Source organism: Fukomys damarensis, unplaced genomic scaffold (genome assembly GCF_012274545.1).
Source record: "Fukomys damarensis isolate Sample0158 unplaced genomic scaffold, DMR_v1.0_HiC HiC_scaffold_13, whole genome shotgun sequence".
In the NCBI taxonomy this organism is placed as follows: Eukaryota; Metazoa; Chordata; class Mammalia; order Rodentia; family Bathyergidae; genus Fukomys; species Fukomys damarensis.
Genome location: NW_022900925.1, coordinates 17,531,752 through 17,546,780, shown reverse-complemented (window position 1 = coordinate 17,546,780; position 15,029 = coordinate 17,531,752).

Genomic DNA, 15,029 nt, shown 5'->3' with positions numbered 1-15,029 from the left:
TGCCCTTTTTTTTTTTTTTTTGTACTGGGATCAAACTCAGGTCCTTGAGCTTGCAAAGCAGGCAGCAGAATCACTGAGCTAAATCCCCAGCCCTAATTCTGGCACTTCTCAGGATTTATTTCTTTGCCTTCTGGTTTTTCTCCCTCTTGTCCTTTTATTTTATTTTGATTGAGATAGGGTCTCCTATGTAGTCCAGTTGGCCTTGAATTTGCTATGTAACTTGTCTGGCCTAGAACTACCAATCCTCCTGCCCCAGCCTCCCAAGTGCTGAGATTACAGGTATGTGCCACCAAACCCAGATATCTTCTGCTCTTATGATCTTTTACCCCCTTTGGAGATCTTGTTTATTCCTAGGACTCTGAACTACTTCCTCCATAATGGATAACTCCTAAATCCCCATGTAAGATATAGTTCTAGAAGCCAGCCTAGTATTTCTACCATTATTTGCAAAACCCCAAACTATATGTGTCCAAAACCAAACGTACATCCTTCCTCACCTTCTTTCTTTAGTAATGACCCTAACTCTGAGCCTGTGATGGACAGCCTGTTTTCCCTGCCACTTCCTTTCCCTTCAGGCTCCATCTACCCAGGTGCTGCTCCATAAATATCTCTCCAGTCTGCATCGTCTACTCATCCCCATTGCCACTGCCTCTTTTCAGCCCTCGTTAGCTCTTGTCTAGGCAATTGCAACAGCCACAATCACCTGCTTCTACAGCATCCTCTCCCGGGCTTTCTCCATGTGGGTCTTAGAATGACCCTTCTAAAAAAAAATTATGATCGTGTCACTTCCTGGTTTGGATTTCTTAAAAGGCTCCCAATGGCCTACCACATGGGTCAGCAAATTTTTCCACAGAGGGGCTGAGAGTAAATAGCTTAGGCTTTTTCAGACCAGATGGTCTCTGTCTCAGCTGTTCAAAACAACCATACAACAAAAGCAGCCACAGACAATACATACACGAATGGGCATGGCTGTGCACCAATAAAATTTTAGGTGGTGGGACACATTTGGCCGAGAGCTACAGTTTGCCAACTCCTAGTCTAGGGAATAGACTTTAGGCTTCCTAGCATAACCCAAAAGACCTTTTCCATACAGCAGCAGTGGAAATGCCTTATTTCTTCCTGACATATCACCACATTGGTGTATATGCTACCCCTCAATTTGATTTTTTTGTTTGTTTTGTTTGTTTTTTGAGACAGGATCTTGCCCTGTAGTTCAGGCTGGACTTGAACTCACAGTGATCCTTCTGCCTCAGTCTCCTGAGTGCTGGGATTATAGGCACGTGCCACCCCACCTGGCTACTCCTCAATTTGAAACATTCTTCCCCATTTGCTAATCTAGGGGATCTACTCAATCTTTAAAGTCCACTCCTCTTGACTCCTTTGTGAAGCTGCTTCTCAACCCCATCATGAAGGGTTTATCCTCCCCTCCCTGACACCAGCATATTCTACTTGTTTCTATTACCAGATTTATCATTCTGAGTGTGGATGGTATTTCTAATGATTTCTAACCACACTTCATCACCATTTTTATTCCTATTTCTTCCTCCCTGTCCCCACCCCACGCCAAGCACATTACTGAGATTGTAATGGGATAGCTAACAGCTATTGAGAGAATTTATACATTTATTGAAATAATAGATACATTAATTTTTTCCATGGATACCTTATCAACATCACAAGAAAAGCAGCTTTCCCTTCAGAAGAGATCTGTGATCCAAGATGAGGACAAGTGTTGGCTAAGGTTCCTGAGAACAAGACGGGGCCAGAAGAAGAAGAAGGTCTGATAATGAGCATGAGGAACAGGGGACATGTGCTACATTTCTATGGTGTGCCAAGCACAGCGCAAGATGCCTTATGGACTGCTTCCATTTTAATCCCACCAACATCCCTGTAAACTGGAGATTGTTATCCTTGTATCTAAGTGGGGAACTGAGACTTAAATTATTAAATTGGTCAAAGATACATACCTAGATAGTGCCAGAGGCAAGATTAAAACTCAGGTCTAGGTATTGAGGGTGTAGTTCAGTTGTGGAGTATGTGCTTAGCTTCTACAAGGCCCTGGGTTCAATACTCAGCATCAGAAATAAATAGAAAAGAACTTGAGTCTCAATAGCTGTGCAAGTAAGTTCCACAAATCCAAAGAAAGAGGCATCAGAATGGTCTCCTGATTTTCCACACAGCATCAGCAAACATTTAACCTCTCTTTAAAACAATATAAATAACAATAATTTAGATACAGAGGGGTGAGCTATTCTGAAATAAAGAATCATTCAGTCTAGTCTTGACACTCAGCAACACGCTGTTTACCCTCCCCTTTCAGTGGCAACCACTACTCTAAATCAGCTGATTGACTGATTGATGGACAGTGTCTTGCTGTATAGTTCAAGGCCAGGAAGCCTATGTAGCCCAAGTTGGCCTTGAACTCAACGGTGATTCTCTTGCCTCTGTCTCCCAAGCACTAAGATTAGAGGAATATACCACCACACCTGACCTCAAATCATCCCATTTTAAAACATATTTTCATACACTAATAGTGCAAAAGATTTCCTAGGGAGTATATTTAAGAATACAAGGGCTGAGTGAAAGGTTCACATCTCCAGTAATATTAAATATTGCCCTCTTATTTTTGAGGATGTAAGCATGAGTAACTTGAGGCCCAAAGAGAACAGCTTCAGCTTCAACTGCAGCAAGCAGGACTCAAATTAGTCCTTAGAAAGAATTTCCTTAGTTGTTAAAATCTTATTAGAAATTAGCCCAGTTGCTGGGCGTGGTGGTGCATGCCTCTAATCCCAGCACTCGGGAGGCTGAGGCAGGAAAGGAGGATCACTGTGAGTTCAAGACCAGCCTGAACTGCATAGTGAGTTCCAGGTCAGTCTCAACTACATAGTGAGACCCTGCCTCAAAAAAAAAAAAAAAAAGAAAAAGAAAAAAGAAATTAGCCTAAGTTGTGTAAATATATGAAAGTATGTTTATATCTTCTGGCTTTTAGACATGTCTCCAGGTAGCTCTGTCTACATGCATTTCTAATTCTAGCTAAACATATCAAAATCACATCAGTATATATGAGTTGAACTCCTTCCTATTCCATGAAAAATGCTAAGCTGAGTCCTCCTGCAAAACATCACTACTTCTCAGCCTGAGATAAAAAGGCCAGTCAGAGCCACGTGCAACATTGCACAGCAGAATAGGTTTAGGTAACTGCTGGATATGAGGGTGATCTGGTTGCAACATCTGTCAACCCATTGATCACCAGTGCTGATTTGGCTGGTGTGGCAGCTAGGCAGGTGTCCCCTTCCTCCCTCACTGGGTGGCTCCTTGTGTGTCCCTCTGGGAGCTGCATACTCAGAGGAAGAGGAAGATCAGCCCTGATGGACGAGAACTGTTTCCTACATGGAGTAGCTGAACTCTCCTCCAAACAAGCTCTCAACATTTAAGTAACTGCTCAAGAATGCAATGAAGAAGAAGTTGAAAGGGAAGTCCCAAACCTGTGCATGACTAATGCTCAAGAACCCTCAGGGAAGTTCTGAGTAGAAAAGGTCCAGGGCAGCAGTCAAGGAATTCCTTTACAGAAAGAGGGTAGATATGAGCACATAATAGTAGAGTTGTTTGTTTTTTTGTTTTTTCTCTCTTGGCACTGGGGATTGAGCTCAAGGCCACATACATGCTAATCAGGTGCTCTACTACTGAGCTACATCCGGGTTCAGAATTTAGGTGATAATCATAAACTCTACTGTTTGCTGAAGAGTGTTGTTTTCACTTGTGTTATCTTGTTTAATCCTTTCAACCACCCTGTTTATACATAAGAAAACTATCCCCAAAGCACCAGACAGCTGTCCAAGGTCATACAGCCAGCGAGTGGCAGGGCAGAATTTGAATTTGGTTCAGCTCTGAAGCCTCCTCCTGAGTCAGATCTCCCTGAGAAGAGGCAGAGGCAAAAGGTGGGAGATGAAGGAGCCTGTGAGGTTCCCAGACCCACCTCCCAGACCAGCCAGAAAGAAGGGCTTCCCTGGAAGGAGTGAGCCATCAGGCTGGAAAGGGAGGTCCGGGCTGGTTCACAGAAGAGGCTGAATGCTGAGGAGCTTCAGGCAGTTAGTTCAAGGAGAGCGGGCCAGGAGACGGGCACAGGCTGGCATGGAGAGAGGGGCAGTGCAGGCAAAGAGGTTCTTGGCAGGTTCTGCAGCAGCAGTCCAGGGAAGTGAGGATCCCAGACTGAAACGACATAACATGGGGACCAGAAGTGGTATAGATAGGAACGACTAGGAAGGAAGGTTTGTGGGGACTTGGCTATGGACAGCCATCAGAGACAGTAAAGGAGGATGTGGCCAAGGATTCCACCATTCTGAGTGGACCAGCTAGCAAGGCAAAGCAACTCCAGCAGCTAAGCTTAACACACACAAGGGTCATGTTATTGTTATTAGCTGGTCTTGGTTAGCACTTTACAATCACAGCCTCATTTCATTCTCACAACATTCTTGAGAAGTAGGAGCTATCAGTATTCTGATTTTTCAGGTAAAGGAACTGGAGTGTAGAAAGGTTAAGAAACTTGTCCAAGGTTACATAGCTGGAAAAGCGGCACAGCTGGAATTTGAACCCAAACAGTCTGATTCCAGAGGCCTTGTTCTTAATCATTTCACTACACAACGTCTGTTGACATACTGTCTTCAGAAAAAAGCGGCTTCCCATGTGTACTCTGAGTTCTTCTTCAAGGATCAAGAAAGATGGCAGGATTTTTCGCTGGGTAGCATTGCCTGGTTGGAGCTCAGATTTCTGTCACTACCCTGAGCTGGCTGCTTCTCACTACCAAGCAGTGAGCCTGGGCCACACCATTGGGGCCTACACTGCCCAGGCATTGACTGGCAGAGGGACAGTTACAGCCAAGTCCTTTTTCATCACAATGGACCAGGAGAAGACAGCAGGCTGCCCTTAGAAGTGGCCAGATCTAGTGCAGGTAAAGACACAGTCTGGGAAGCAGCCCACCCATCCCAAATGTGATGATTGGGAAGATCACTCTCTGTGGCCCACATACAACAGTTGGCACTGGCAGAACAGGGGGAGTACTGGCTGAGAAACAAGCATGGAACTGCAGGCTCAAACAGAGAATATTTCTATACCAGCAAAGCCAGCTCCCCTAAGGAGCTGCAGAACCCCATACGTAATGTGGTAAAGAGCCTGCACGATTACAGGCTGGGGTACCTGCAGCCCCAAGGCTTCTGAAGAGAAGCTGCTTTCCTACTGAGCTGTACTCCAGGAAGGAAGAGGATCCCAAGAGCTCCAGCCTGCCAGCTTTTGCAAGATCTCTGCCAGGTATCTTCTCTCCATTCCCACCCTCTTCTCCCTTAAAAAGGCAGCATAGAAGGCAGAGGGTGTGGCCACCAGCACATTCCAGAAAACCTAGAAGTGGAAATGGAAACAAGCGAAGATAGCAATTGGTACAGCCAGGCTGCCCAGTATTGCAGATCAGTTTAGGTGGTTTGTCCCCACCACCACCACCAGGCCAGTGATGGTGACCTTTCGAGCTTTCAATGATAACAAACAGCCGGCTATAGTATACGCGCCATAGGTTCGCCATCCCTGCCGTAGACACTATTGGCCATCAGTGACCAGCAGGACTCAGAAGACCAGGAGGGCAGTGAGACATGCCTGTGGAGCATGCTCATTTATGGACACAGAAATCACAAGCCCTGAGCAAGAAATTGAGGAAGCAGGGACAGAGGGAGACAGGGACAAAAACATCAAGCCCCGCAGCTAGATACTTGCAAAGCTATTTCTGGCCCACAGCAAGAGCTCCAGTTCCATCTGGGCCTCCCGCCCAGGCATGCCACTTACTGCTTGACAAGGACGGAGGAAGGAGCTGGAAAAGGATACCGAGAAAGAAAGGATGGAAGCGGCAGCTCCCAGAGGGAGCCCCAGCACTATTTAGAATTAACCAAGACAGACTACACACTTAGGTTGCAATGGGGCTTCCGTTAAAATGTTCCAAACTAAATAGGTTTTTAGGCCTTCTACCTGTCCTGGGCATTTTCCTCAAACGTACGTCATACCAAGCATATTTTCCCCAAGATGCCATAGTGCATGATTCATGACTTAGATTTCCTCCAGGTTCCAGGATAACATCAATTTTGGTCACCACATCAGAGATTGGTAGAGACAGGGCTCACGTCCTCCAGTCCCTCTCCAGAGCTGTTTAAGGCTCCACATGCCAAAATATCTCATCTTATTTATTTATTTATTTATTTTTGGTACAGGGGATAGAACTCAGGTCCTTGCTCTTGCAAAGCAGGAGGCAGAACCAAATCCCTGGCCCTCATCTTACTTTATATCTTTGCAGTTTCTGACTTTGAGAATTACTGAAAACACTTGAAGTCATAGTTGGTGGCAGGGGTGGAGCACTACACCTATTATTTCCAACAACACCTTCCCTTTGGTCTCCCAAATGACACAGTTGGTGCTACAGCATGTGAACATACAACACCAACTCAGGACCAAGACCAGCCCAGCCCTCACCACACTGATTACCTTCCCTAATCCCCTCTTTTTTTTTTGGTATGGGGGATTGAACTCGGGACCTTGTGCTTGCGAGGCAGGCAGTGGAACCACTGAGCTAAATCCCCGGCCCCTCTAATCCCCTCTTAACAGCATCTCACAGCTGTCACTGGGACCACCCTGCTTCCCTCTTAGCTCTCAGGAAGCTGAGGCTCCATTGCAGCCAATGTGCAGTTCTCTCCTCGCCAAAGACATCAGAGTTCCTCAAGATTCCTCAAACCTCTTGCTGGTCCTGGTGGATGCAGTCTCTCAGGATAGCTATGAACATCTGCATGGAAAGGGATAGAGGCTATAATGAGAAGGTGATGGATGGGAGAGATATTAAGGAGGTGGCATTGAGGACACTTGCTTATCAATTAGAAACTGGAAAGAAACAAAAGGAAGAAAGTATAGGTAGTCATCAGGATTTTGGCTTGGACGCTGGTGCCCTTCACCAAGACAGGAAGAGGGGTAGGTTTGGGAGAGATGATAATACCTATTATTAATGAATCACTTACTATGTGTCAGGCACTTTTCCGGGTCCTTTATTAACTCAACTAACCACACAGCTCCATAAGACAAAAGCCATTATTAACTTCATTAGGTAGACGAAGAAATGAAAGCATAAAGAGGTTAAGCAACATGTCCAAAGTCATACAGCTCTGGGCATCTAAGTCAAAGACTGAATTCATGGCCACTATGCCACTCTAGGGAGAAGATACTAGAAATGCTCGATGTGGCAATTCAAATTACCTCTTTCCAAGGAAGTAGAAACTGCCATAAGGCTGGTACACTATATCTGCCTCCTTGGTCAGGGAGGAGGCACGTGGGAGAGAGAGGCCTCTAGAAACTTCCTTTTCTTCTTGCCAAGCAAAGGCAGCCAGGAGTTGGTGGCAAGAAGAAATTACCTGTACCTCATTGTTCAAATAGGTATTTATTTATTTATATTTTTATTTTTGCAATACCAAAATTTGAACTCAGTGCCTCATGTTTGCTCTGCCACTGAGCCACATCTCTAGTTTTTTGTTTTGTTTTGTTTCGTTTTTTAATTTATTTCAAGACAGGGTCTTGCTGAATTGTCCAGACTGGCCTTAAACTTGTGATCATCCTGCCTCAGCCTCCCAAGTAGTTAGGATTACAGGCACGCACCACAAAATCTGGCTCAAAATACATATTAATCAGTGATAGAGTGCCTGCTTAGCATGTGCGAGGCTCTGGGTTCAATATTTTGCACCCAGCACCAAAAGGAGGGGGGGGAGGGGGGGGAGAGAATATTAATCATCTGATGAGTTACCTGCTCATACAGGTCAGTCGGCCCCCAAAACACTCCGACACTAGTCTCCTAGCTCCCCCTGTCTGCTTCTCCACAGAACAAAGGCTCTGTTCCTTCCCAAGTCCAAGAAACAAGAACTGAGCCCTTGGTCCCCTGGATTTGAGGCCTGGCAGTAAAAGAGTAGAAGAGAAACAAATAGAGGCCTGGAAATAGTGAGAGAGAGAGAGAGAGAGAGAAAGTGCCAGTCAGCCTAAGAAGAAGGTGGGACTGAGAATTTATTTTCTATCTCCCTCTAGACTAAAGAGGGAAAAGACTCTAAAATAACAGTATGAATGAATGAGGGTTAGGTGTTTCTGTTTGTCAGAGCTTTAAAGTAATGGAAAAGGATGCAGTCTCCCAGGAGAACTTTGAAAATGAGGCAGAGATCTATCTTTTTAGGCCAGGTTTTCTCAACTTCAATTTTAACCTCAGCTCGCTGGCATTTCGGACCAGATAATTCCTCATTACGGGTTGAGTAGCACCTCTGGCCTCTACTCCACATGTTAGTAGCATATCTACCCACATTATGACAATCACAAATACCTATTGTCAAAAGTCCCCTAGGGACAAATCCACAAGCACACATACCCAACCCATACCCCTGTGAAAACCATTGACTTATGCTAAGCAAAGTGTTTTTCTGGTTGGAGGCAGGGGATGAAAGAGCTGATCTTTAGATTCCAGAATCCAACAGGTAAAATTCCACAAGAATTTAAACAAGACACTGAGACTTGGCAGGAAGGTAGGGAGAAGGGCAGAGGCCTAAATCATTATGTAATTCCCTAAATCACATAATGAGGAACTTGCAAAATTAGGAATAGTAAATACCCAGATTTGACAAAGGACAAGCCGTATCTTGCAAATCAGCTCTACCTGGGGATCCTATGGCTCTTTTGAATTCAGATCTTCTAGGGCAGGGGAGGCCATTGAGTAGGCAGTCTTTGGATCTTGGAGTGGAACATAAAATGAAAGGCTACATGAAGACCTGAAACCTGGGAAGAAAATCTCCGGCTCCAAATCTTTGAAGACATTTGGTTCTCTCTGGCCTTTCTGACCTCTCTCGGTACATGAGCCCAAAATCAGGGTCCTAAGGCTCTATTCCTTCCTGTGTGACTTTGGGCAACTCACTTTACCTCTTTGTGTAACAAAACCAACAAATATTGGCTTTTTCATGCCAAACACACACAAGCTTTATATTCTTTGCTTCATTCAAATCCTCCTACCAACTATATTAGGTGGATGCTAGAGTGCTATATTGGGGCTGAGGTGTGGCTTAGCAGTAAAGCACCTGCCTAACATGTACAAGGCCCGGGATTCTATCCCCAGCACCAGTAAACACAATGAGACACAACCAAAAAACAAACAAAGAAACAAACAAAAACCCCTATGTTATATCAAAGGAAACTGAGGAGCAGAGGGGCAGAGAGGTTAAGTCACATAGCATGGGTCAGACAGCTGGAATTCAAACCCAGGTCTATGACTCAAACTCCATAGCTTTATGTGGTCAGTCACACAGTGCTTGAGTACATAAGAGTAGCAGGAATGACTCTGTCCTGAACTGCGGGATGTAGGAAGTTGACGTTTTGTGTGACCCAGTTTAAACCCACTCAATTTTGGATTCCCCTCTCTCTCCAGCACGGCTTTGTCCAAATGTCACTAAAGCAGGGGTGTAGGAATTCAGCCTCTGTGCCATCTACTCCTGATTGGTATCACTGAGCTATCCACTGCACTTATTAACCCACACCTGGGTTATCATGGCGACATCCTTTGCATCTGGTGTGATGGCTTTTTTTTTTAACTATACTCATGCCAGGTGTGAGGTTTCAGGACTCCTGGGGGCCAAGTTTCCACCTGCCCAGTCTCAGCACACTGCTGTTCCCTTTCTGCTCCTCCAAGCTTTGGCCCCAGAAACATGATAGGGCTCCTCTTGCTGAGACTCATGGCCATATATGCTGTCATCCCTTTCCTTCTATCTCTTCTGCCATCATCTTGGAGGAAGCTTCTCTAGTTTCTAGTTTTTTCTCTAGTTTCTCACCCCTACCATTTGTCCTGCATCTACTCTTTCCAGCTTTCACTTATGATATTTCTCTCAAATATTTTGTTTTTCTTTTTCAGTGCTTGGTATCAAACCCAGGGCCTTGCACATGCTAGATAAGAACTCTACCACTGAGCTATTTCTTCAACCCCTCCCTCAAACATTCAAGATACTCTAGGAGGACTCCACCCCATCTCCTCCCCTACTGTGAGGCTTCTAGAGAACTAGATCAAAAAGCAACTTCATTCTGCAGCCTCGTTCCCAGAGACAATGCACACTGGACAACCCTGCTCCTCAAAAAGTAGACAGTGAGGGCCAGGGATTTAGCTCAGTGGTGCCACCGCCTGCCTCACAAGCACAAGGTCCCAAGTCTGATCCCCAGTATCAAAAACAAAACAAAACAAAAAGTAGACATTGATAGGGATGAGTTAGGAAAAATCTCCCAAAATAGTCACCATATGTAAACTTAGGATGACTATTTCCCCCTTTTCTTAGGGGTGTTTCCCTTTGTACAGTTTCCCCTTTACCTGGGGGTACAGATGTGATTGTGTTGCAGGGCTTAATCATTGTCATTGTCCTGTGGTTGTCATCACATGTGCTGAGTGCTTCTCATCATGAGAGCTGTGATGAGAGCTTTCCCTGTATATTTCTTGCAATACTCAGACAAATTCTAAGAGGCATGTACTACTGTCCCCATTTTACATATGAGGAAAATGACCTTCAAAGAGGAAAAACACCTGGCACAAGATCACACCACCACTGAGCCACAGTGACTCACCCATGTCACTCAGGCTGCCCATTCACCAGCATCGAGACATTGTCCATAAGCAGGTCGGATGGGCACCTCCCCAAATCAGGATGTGATGTAACATTGGCATGAACCAGTTTCACTTGCAAAAGCAGGAAGTTGGCTAGCGGGGAGGTTACTCCCAAAGCCCAGAAATACTTCTGCTAACATGGCCCAATTGGCCAGGTGCTCCTAGGCTGAGTTAGAAGTGTTGCCCAGGAATCCAGGCTGGAGCCTGTCTTTCCAATGCTGGGAAATCCAATGTCTCCTCATCCACCAGAAAGGGCTGTGGGTATCAAAACAAGTGACAGCAGAATGGGTTGGGAGACAAAGAATCAGGCCTGGGAACAGAAGCTTCAAATTCAAGCCTGGCTACTGCCTGGATGCTTCCTCCCACCCCAGCCCCACATGCTATGACAGAGACTGCAAACTTCCCCTAATAAAAGATTTATTTTCTCCTACAGTAATAGAATATTTTGTTTATAATTTTTAACCTAGGCAATCTCTAGATTGGAATTTCATTTCCCACCAATCTTTTTAACTCTTTATGGTAGCCATCTGACTACACTGGTCAAGGCAAATACACCATATACATGGCTATGGTTTGTACAACTGCCAGTCAGGGTGCAGGTGGATTTTTTTTTTTAACTCTTTGTGCCATTGACTGAGCTCACTTGGCAGCATGTGGCTGGTGCATGGGTTGGCTTGGAAGTCCTGAAGTAGCCTCACTCATATACCTGGCACCTTGGCAGTGACAACTGAAATGCTCAGCTAGAAATGTCAGTTGGAGCACACACCCGTGGCTTCCCCAGCAAGATGGCCCAGGAGAGTAAGACATCTCAGCCGGCAGACTGGGGCTCTGAGAGTGCCCTGTCCAGTGGTGAAGACATTCTATGGCCTTTTGTAACGGAGCTTCAAAAGTCACTCGCCATCACTGCTGTACTCCGTTTGACCTATTCTATTGGTCAGAGCAGTCCTAAGCCCCACCAGTGAGAAAGAACAAGGACCCTGGTTTCTCAATAGGAGGAGGGTTGAAGAATTTGGAACCTTTCTTAAAAAACACAACAACCCTGAATCTCTTAGGTCTGGACCTTAAGTCAGAGGAAAAACAAACTTCAGTCTTGTTCAAACCATTTCTCTCTTGGTTGTCTCATAGCTGAATCCAGTTTTAACAGATACTCCTATGCACAGACATCTTCCCAATGTGAAGTGCACAAGCCCACAAGACGGGGGGCATGGCAATGTCGAAGTCACACCGGATCAGGATACTCTGTAATCACATCAGTTCATTCAACACACTGTGTTCCTCAGCTGCCTCTCCCCATTGCTCAGGTCGTTTGCCTGTCCACGTCAACCCTTGCTCTGGTCAGCTCTTGGACAAACCATGTCTGTCTCTTTCATTATTCACTTACCACCAAGCATTTGGTCAGTCAGTATTTGACCAAGTTAGTGTTTTACAAACAGCTTTTTGGGGTTTACAAACAGGATTTTTGGGGTGCTATGGACTACAGGTTGAGTGTGGAGCAGAGAGACTGCTTAAGCGTCCACCACAGTTAAAAGCCTGAAAGTGCTAACTCCCAGGACAGAAGGCACTTCTGTAAGGATGGGATGAAGTGGACAGGGGGCAAGAGGTAGGGTGTCAGGCATTGGTAATGACAGGGAAGATGAGAGAGGAGCAGGAAGGGCAGGGGATTTAGCTCAGTGGTGCCACCGCCTGCCTCACAAGCTCAAAGTCTTGAGTTTGATCCCTGGTATCCAAAAAGAGAGAGAGAGAGGAGCAGGAATTAAGGATGGCACCCAGATTCTGATCTGAACAATGGACCAATAAATGGTGGTGTCATTTTCTGAGAGGGGAAACACAAAAGGGAGGGAAGGCATGAGAAGAAGGTAACGAGCTCAGTTTTAGGTGTCTGCATTTCAAATGGTGAACATCCAGGTAGAATCATGCAGGAGGTGGCAGAGTTGGACAGACTCAAAGACTAGTGAAGACGCGAGTATGTTCAGAAACACTCCCACATATGCGCATTTTCTGACCACCTAAAAGTAGAATCTAGGGCAGAGGCCTAGGCTGAAAGTTGGCAGGCCTACATCCCCTGTCCACCATTATCTGATGTGTCACTGTGACAAGAAGGGACTTGCCTTTCTCCTTCAGTTTTCTACTTTGTTGTAAATATGAGTGGAATGCCTCAAACCTTCATGTTTTCCTTTATTATGTCTCACGCTATGATTATTTTATACTATAGTTATATTTAGATTAGAGTAAATTATGTGAAAGCTTATCGCATACAGATTACTGGGCTGGGCACTGACCCTATTCCTACTTTTCTCAAGAAAACAAACCAAGAACAACAAAAAGAAGGTGAATCGAAGTCAGGTATGGTGGCTCATGCTTGAAATCCTAGCTACACTGGAACCGGATGCAAGAGGATCACAAGTTCTAGACCAGCCTGGGTATTTTAGCAAGACTCTGTCTCAAAATAAAAAATAAAAATGGGGTATAGGTCAGTTGTAGAGCCATTGTGATCAATATTGGATCACCAACATTGAAGAAAAAAAAAGGGACCTGAAGCAGGAGCCTGGAAGAACTGCACAGCAAGCTCTCACTCTGGCTTGGTCTTCCCTTTCCCCATTCACAGCACCCAGTTCTCTGATTACTCATTGCTCCAGAACGCCCTCCTTCCGCCTCCAGGCCACCTCTGGCCACTCGTGATCTAATCTGCTTCCCCTCCTAACTACTGTTTTCTTAAAGATCAATTAGGAATAAAAATTATCCTCATTCCTCACATTGGTGTCACATTTTATATTTCCACTTTTTTCAGTGTAACTGATATTTATTACTCTGGAACCATATTATAGGCAGGCACAGCTCCTATGCTGTGGTGAAGACCTGCCCTTCTCAAACACCCAGGGAAGAGAGATAGTGACATGATTCCAGATGGTGGAATTGCGCAGGGGCTATATAAACAGTGGGAGAAAAGCTATGTGCATTTATATCTGTGTGTATACATGTGTGTGTGTTCACGAGGGTCCTCAAACTCTATGAAGTTTTCATAGATCATGGCATTGGGAGGGAAACCAGTGGGTCCCATCCCCCCCTTTTTTTTTGGTACTGAGGATCAAACTCAGGACCTTGCACTTTTGAGGCCGGCAGCAGAAACACTGAGCTAAATCCCTGACCCTTCATTCTGTGAGTATAGAAACTGAGGCCAGGGGAGTTATGTGATTTTCCCAAGGTCAAGTAGCTGGACAGAGTAGCACAGCCTGGACTGTAATCATACCTCTCAAACTTCTTCATACTTTTATTATTTCTTTTTAGTTTATGTATATCTTTATTTTCATTTTAACTGGCACACAAAATTGTACATATTCATGGGGTACCATGTGGCACCTTGATACATACATACATTGTGTAATTTTCAGATCAGAGTAAATATACCTGTTTATTCAAATAATTATCACTTCTCAAAATTCTTCAGATTCCCATCCACCAAGCTCTTGCCCCTGCACCTCACTTCCTCCTAAGATTATTAAATAATAATGATATCATAAACACATGTGCTAAGATGGTACCAGGCATCATCCTAAGATCTTTGCATGAATTGATTAACTTATTACTCACAGCAACCCCAAGAGTTAGGTGTGTTTTTATGTCCCCTTACATACTAATAATATTGAGTTGTAGGTTAATCGAATTGCTAGAGGTCACATTGTTAACACATATTTTAGTTACTTGTCTCATCACTGAGACACAATACCTGACACCTGCAACTCGAAGGAGAGGGGCTTTGTTTTGGCTTCACTCTTCTCGGGGTTACAGTCCATAGTCAGATGGTTTTAAGGCAGAGTGGCACAGCAAAGGGGCATGGCAGGGGAGAAACAGCTCACGGCATGGTGAAGCAGAGATCAAGGGAGGAGGGAGGACGATATACTCTTCCAGGCCACGCCCTCAGTAACCAACATTATATTTAGCTGTAAACTTGTCAGTTGACTAATCTACTCACGAGTATCACATCCCCAGATCCAGTTACCTCCCAGGAGCCCCATCTATGAGTGTATGAGGCGTTAGAGTGATATCTAGATACATACCATAATAACATGTATAAAAGTCAATGCTGAACACAGATAGTTTGAATACAGTACCACACGCGTGACGATGGGTGAGGAAATCACCTGCTGAATTTGTTTAACACACAATTCCCAGGCCTACTTCCGGACAGTCTGTTCTCTAGGTCTGGGGTGAGAAGCCAGAGTCTGTATTTTAACCACGCACCCTTGGTAGCCTGTGGAACTACTCTGTTTGTGTATTTGTTTTGGTACCAGGGATTAAACTCGCGCTTGCGAGGCGGGTGGCGGCACCACTGAGCTAAATCCCC